At 37.1% G+C, this 7160-nt stretch overlaps 1 pseudogene; it reads right to left on the reverse strand.

Moving 5' to 3' along the window:
- Nucleotides 1–349: 349 nt before the first annotated feature.
- On the reverse strand, nucleotides 350–1006 carry LOC114624537 (annotated as a pseudogene).
- Nucleotides 1007–7160: the final 6154 nt, after the last annotated feature.

The following is a 7160-nucleotide window of genomic DNA, read 5'->3' on the forward strand; positions in this document are numbered from 1 at the left end:
CATTAATCTTCAAAGAGAATATATTACACAAAGGACAATATTCTCCCATACTAAACTATAAGCAACATTAAGCAACATATTTGTATTAAGATAGTTATTAGTACTATTCTGGCTAAATCCTTATATTTTACAATATTGTTTCATTTATGAGTTTGAAAATGAATCCTGTACCATTATTAATGATTTCAGATTAATGCTGGGTGAAATAATTTTCATATTTTGTTTTTGAAAGAAATACAGAATATGGATATAATATTCCTTTTGTGTATGTATGTATTCTGTGGTGAACTTGAAGGCTTGAGTTCTCTGTAATAGATTTGCCACATTAATTACATTTGTAAGATTTCTCTCACGTATGGATTCTTTGGTGAACTTTAAGAAATGATGATTTGATAGAGGATTTCCCACATTCATTACATTTGTAAGGTTTCTCTCCTGTATAGATTCTTTCATGAACTTTAAGGTCTGAGTTCTGTATAAAAGATTTGCTACACTCAGTACATTTGCAAGGTTTCTCTCCTGTATAAGGTCTATAGTGAAGTTGAAGTTGTACGTTCTGTGTAAACGATTTGTCACATTCGGTACATTTGTAAGGTTTCTCTCCTGTATGGATTCTTTCATGAACTTTAAGATCTGAGTTCTGTGTAAAAGATGTGCCACATTCATTACATTTGTAAGGTTTTTCTCCTTTGTGGAACCTGTAGTGAACTTGCAGGTACGAGTTCCATGAAAATGATTTGCCACATTTATTACATTTGTAAGATTTTTCTCCTATATGGATTCTGTAGTGAGCTTGAAAGTTTGAGTTCCATGTAAATGATTTGCCACATTCATTACATTTGTAAGGTTTCTCTCCTGAATGGATTCTGCAATGAACTGGTTCTCTTCCTTCTGTATCCTCTCTACCAACAATCCATGGTTCTTTGTTTTTTTCAAGACAGAAGATTACATCTGGATCTGAAACAGCAATACCCACAGATATCAGGTTATTGTAATTCTCCAACATGACATCTCTGTACAAAGCCCTCTGAGCAGAATTCAGGCATGCTACTCCTCCTTAGAGAATTCTATAGCCATATCCATGAAAGTCAGTAGACACTGAGAAGAAGTCTACTCTCCTTTCTCATTGAATAGGGAAACTTTACATTAAAATTTCAAATTCCAGAAACCATCTTCATGTAGAGGCAAAAGATCCTTCCTGTTTCTAGCAAAACTAGGAGACTTAGTTTAATTTCCTTGTCTTAGCAAATGAGACTCTTGAGTTCTTTCCATCGATACCTGTTCCAGCTGAATCTAATTCAGTATCTACCTGAACCAGTCAGACTCTGAGGACCTTTTCAAGAACACCTGATCTAGTTTATAGTTATGACTTACAATCCCAGTTTTCGTTTTTTTTTTTTTTTAAGATTGCTCAACCAAGTTCAGATAAGACAAGACACAAATCCACGGAGCTTCATCAGTCAAGAGATAAGTATTTTTGACTCCCAGATAGAGAGCAAGGACTGCGGCCACAATACATCTGTCAAGGCTAAAGCATAATGACCCTGCACTCCAGATTAACTTTTAAAACAAGCATAATCAGAGTACATTCAAGTTACAATAATAATGTTTCTTTACAAAAAATAACCTCCCAGGTTCTATTTCAAATATAGCCAGTATTTACATGTAGTTAGAAAAGGGAAAAGAAAAAACTATTTAGTTCCAAAATGAGATTGGTACTTTTAACGTTCATTTTGACTTACGAGTTCCCAAATGAAACTGTCTATTTTAACCTAAAAATGATGTGCAAAAATACTAGCAATGAATTTTCTAGTGGGCTTGGAATTATAAAATAATGAATAACCTAAGGAAGTACAATTTCCTCAGGATGAGAGTGATTCTGTTCTGGGTTCTTGACTCTTATTCTTACCTATCAAGTCATTAGTTAGTGTTATTAACTGTTTAGTCAAAACTTTTTTAAAAATTAAAGATAGAAACATTATTTAATCAGGGGAGTGATTGTACTTATTGTTCAAGTATCCATTTCTAATATATTACAGTCCAACATCAGTTTCCCATCTTCCTCTCCTTCCTGTAACCCCACTACCCCTCACTTTCAGATCCATTCTTCTTCCTCCACCATATCCCTTTAGAAGAGAGCAGGCCTCTCAAAGATATCAACCAAATAAGTTACAATAAGACTAGCCACAAAACATCATATGAAGAATTGGTGTCAACCCCATAGGAGGAAAAGGATCCTAAGAACAGGCAAATGAGGTAGGAAATTCCCCACTTCTTTTGTTAGAACTCCAACAAGAATACTCAGTTACACTTCAATAACATATATGCAGAAGACTGAGCTCAGACCCTAATGTTGCTTCAGTTTCTGTGAGCCCCTATGATCCCAGATTATTTAATTCTGTGATGTTCTTGTGGGATTTTCAACCCCTCTGGTTCCTAAAATCATTCTTTCACTCATCTGCAGGGTTGCTTGAGAGTCATGTCATGTTTGGATTGAGTATCTCTGCTCCTGTTCCTGATGGTTACTGATGGAAGCCTGTCTGATGACAATTGAGCCAGGTTCTGCTCTATGAGAGTAGCAGAAAATGATTAGGAATCATTTCATTTTTTATTTAAATTATTTTAATTTTCTTGTCAGTCATGTTTTGTTTTGTTTTCTAAGGCCTTTGGGCTATCTTTTCTCTGGTTCGTGGCCCTCCAGACAGTGTCAGGCATGTATCTCTTCTTATAGAGTGGGTCTCAAGTTGGATATTCATTGGTTGGCCCTGCCACAAATTCCAGGCCACCATTTCTCCAACATGTCTTACAGGCAAGAAAAATTGTAGAGGCAAGGTTTTGTGGCTCAGTTGATATCCCAGTCACACTGCAGGTGACTCGTATGGCTATAGAAGATGTCTGGTGCAGGCTTACCATCTGCTATGACTAGAAGTCTTAGTTAAGGTCACTCTTATAGATTCCAGGGAGTTTCCACTGTACTAGGTTTCCATGTTGCTTCCAAAAAGGCCTCCAAATCTAATAATCTCTAATAGTGCTTTCTCCTTCCATCCTCCTCCTTCACTTGAGCCCTTCTGTTTCCATCCCCACCCATGCCAGTCTACTAGGTAAATTTGTTCCATTTTTTTAATCTAGGGTGATCAATGTGTCCTCTACTTGGGCTCTTAATGCTAAATAGGTCTCTGTGTCTGTGGACTGATGCATGATTTATTTGTTATGACATTATTGAGATGATATCTCACTCTGAAAGACTAGCTGGTCTGATATTCACTGAAGAGTCCAAGGTTAGCTGTGACACACAAGCAGTCATCTGATGCATCTTCACTGTTGTTGGAATTACAGCAATTACTCACTACATAGAAGTCACCTGTGATTTTAATAATACATTTTATTTTTTCATATTTGAAATCAAAACAGTATAGCTCTTTTCACTTCTTAGTTGATCTTTATTATATATTTTTAATTTGTAAACAAGATAAAAAATGAAAATTGCACTTTAAGAATTATAAATGTGTCAAATGTATCTAATTATGATTCTTAACTTTTGTTCATATACCTATCAAAACATTCTGTTTATCGCATGCAGACATTCCTGTCAGTTAAACATGACCACTAAAAGAAAAATGAAGATCATTCCCTGAGTATAATGAGGCTAGTGTAGGTTAGCAAAGTAAAAAATGTAAGAACTACAGAAAAGATCCCTGGAACTACATCTATTCAATTCAGTGATTTATAAAACAAAAAACAAACAAAAGTCATGGTAGTGGGGGAAGAATATGTCAGGGGAGGAAGGCTCAGGATGTTCCTGTGGGTACAATAAAGATGATAGGGCAGAGAAACTGGCCACAATGTGTTACATACACACATAAACCTGTCAACAGGGAAACTGAAGATTATGAAAAGAAATCCTTGTAAAGAAAAAAAAATACACTAAAAACACAAGAGCCTAATCTGATTATTATAGCCTTTTGTGCACACAAATATATACAAATATTTAACTTGGCTTTTTAGGAATGTGATGGTTTGTATATTCTAAGCCCAGGGAGTAGCACTATGAGAAGATCTGGCCCTGTTGGAGGAGATGTGTCTCTGTGGCTATAAAACTATAAGATCCTCATCCATAGCTGCCTGGAACTTAGTCGTCAACCAGCATCCTTCAGATGAAGATGTAGAACTCTCAACTCCTCCTGTGCCATGCCTGTCTAGAGGATGCTATGCTCCCACCTTGATGATTATGGACTGAACCTCTGCACATATAAGCCAGCCCCAATTAAATGTTGTCCTTTATAAGAATTTTCTTGGTCACAGTGTCTGTTCACAGCAGTAAAACCCTAAGAAAAGGAACGAAAACTTCATTAGTCATTCCATTCTTTATAAGAATTATGACTAGTAAGGAGTAAATGAAAAAAGATTAACAAGAGATAATAAAATTATAACAACAGCAACACTAATAAATGAATTAACCCAATTTTATGTGCCTTCAAATGTGAAAATTCAAAAGATGAAAGAAAACATCTACTTTTACTCTTAACTTCCAAAGAGAACAGAGAAATGTGATTGTAAAACAAACAAGCAAAAACAAAAAGAAAAACAAAAACAAAAAAGCTGTTATGCAAGGATATGTTTAAGAAAGTAAGAACCTTTTTCTTGTCTGTGTAGCACTGCTTCTCTCTGACCTTTTGTTCACTCATTACGTGTCTAGTTCGTGTTTATTGAGGGTTTGCAAGAAAGGAAAGTAAGCAGACCAGAAGCATCTCTTTTATTAGAAATGTATACGGTTTGCTACAGAGAAAAGTTTTATAATTTTGCCTTGAGTGATAATCAGTTATGTTTCTGCATGTTGCCTGGGCGGGGGTTGAGTATAACAAGGATGTGTGATGGTGCTCTGAGGCCCTGTGCTCGCTCTTGGTTAAAGTCTGGAGCAATCCTTGGTGTCACAATTTGAGATAATGAGCTGTGAGAAGGAATGGCAGGGACACTTGACACTGCTGCTTTCCCAGCAGGATCTATGACCACTCTGCCACAGCTCTCCATGCTCTCTGTGGAAGACAATGTGATTATAAAATTTCTTTTTAAATTTCCTACTAACTCTTACTTTATATGTACATTGTCTGTGTTACCTTGCTAGTAATGCCACAAAATAAGATATTTGGAACCTTTACCATCAAAGATGAGAAACTGTTACAGATTTTAGTGCTTTTTAAAATATTTTATCTTTTGTTCAAGGTTTTGTTTTCTTCAGTGTTGTTATCAATAATGCGAATAAGATATTGTTATCCATATCTAATGTTCTATTTTCATTTATTTATTCTTATTTTTCATTGATTTTTATCTTCATAATTATATAGACTCATCTAAGTTTTCTTACATGGAGTCTGAATATTTAAATATTTCCATCCTGCAGAGAGGCTTATTTGGCAGCAGAAAGAGGAAAAGGGCATTTTCTATTCTCCAGATTCAACTTTGCTCGAAGAAAAATGAGTAACCCTTATGTCCTTTGCATTTTGATATCACATTTTCTGACTCTAATAACTAGTTTGGTCTGTAAAATCCACATACTCATGCTGTCAACTTTATTCCTTAATGTTTTTAATTATCATACTTACCACGCAATCCATTGCATTAGTATCAAAAACTAAATTAACTTTGTCTGAAGAGATGGCTCAGTGGCTAATGCTCCGACTGAAAAAGCATGAAAATGGAATTAGGATTCCCAGCATCTACACAGAAGGAAGGAAGAGTTGTCACTTGTTTCAATCACAGCGCCGGTCACACAGTAGCAAAATGAAGATTTCCGGACTTTTCTGCTCAGCTGGAAGAGGTGTCAGTGTATCTCATACTGTTGTGTACACACCCAAGTGTGCAACAAAAGCATACATATACCACATACATATGCTCACACACATGTGCAAGTGAATATGTACGCCACACATAAACATGCCTAAATGCTTTTTTTTTTTCAATTTGGAACTCATTGTAGCTTACCATAGTGAGGCTGTCTCCATCTCTTCTGCTTTCCCTGTTCTCCTATCCCCAGCACTTTTTGACTGACTGTCTCCCTTCCTTTCTGATACACTCCAATGTGTTTTAAAATGTGCTAGGGTTTCATTTGGAAATATAGCCTTTCCGCTTTATATTAGGAGGATTTGTGAAGTAACAGAGAAGGGATGCAGTGAAGGAACAGTGGGAGAAAATCCCATATGTTATTTTTTATTTTTTGAAAAAAAAATTTAATTGGATATTTTCTTTATTTACATTTCAAATATTATCTTCTTTCTTGGTCTTCCCTCCAGAAAACCCCTATCCCATCCTCCCTCCCTCCTGTTTATATGAGGGTGCTCTCCCACCAACCCAACCATTCCCACCTCACCACTCTGGCATTCCTCTACACTGGGCATCAAGGCTTCACAGGACCAAGGGCCTCTTCTCCCACTGATGCCAGACAGATAAGGTCATCCTCTGCTACATATTCAGCTGGAGCCATGGGTCCCTCCATGTATATACTCCTTAGGTGGTGGTTTAGTGCCTGGGGGCTCTGGAGGGTTTGGTTGGTTGATATTGTTGTTCTTCCTATGGGGCTGCAAACACCTACAGCTCCTTCAGTCCTTTCTCTAACTCCTCCTCCACTGGGGACACTGTGCTCTTTTTAATATATGATAATATACATTTTAGGGGGAATCATCTGTGTCTGCTTTCCATTCTAAGACCTCAATAGTACCCTACTATAAAAGATAAAATATTACAGGACTTTTTTATTTTGAAGTAAAAATTTGCATATTTTCCTCCAGAATGTCAAATATCAAATAAAAACCAAAGAGCATGCACAGGCTGTTCCAAAGCCCCCGCACACATGTAGCAGATATAAAGCTCAGTCCCCATGAGTGTCCACCAACATCTGAAGGTGGGGAGCTGTCCTAAAGCTGTAGCCTGACTGTAGAATACATTCCCCAATAGGGCTGCTTTGTCTGGCTTCAGTGGGAGAAGATGTACCTAACTGTGCAGAGACTTGATATGCCAACGTGAGTCGCCCCAACCACTCAGAGGAGAAAGGGCGGAAGGTGGGGAACAGACTCCCTGAGGTGGAAACTGGGAGGGGCAACCTTTGGGACAGAAAGAAAAAGAGAGAGAGAGAGAGAGAGAGAGAGAGAGAGAGAGAGAGAGAGAGA

Source organism: Grammomys surdaster, unplaced genomic scaffold, assembly GCF_004785775.1.
Source record: "Grammomys surdaster isolate TR1022 unplaced genomic scaffold, NIH_TR_1.0 65, whole genome shotgun sequence".
NCBI classification, from domain to species: domain Eukaryota; kingdom Metazoa; phylum Chordata; class Mammalia; order Rodentia; family Muridae; genus Grammomys; species Grammomys surdaster.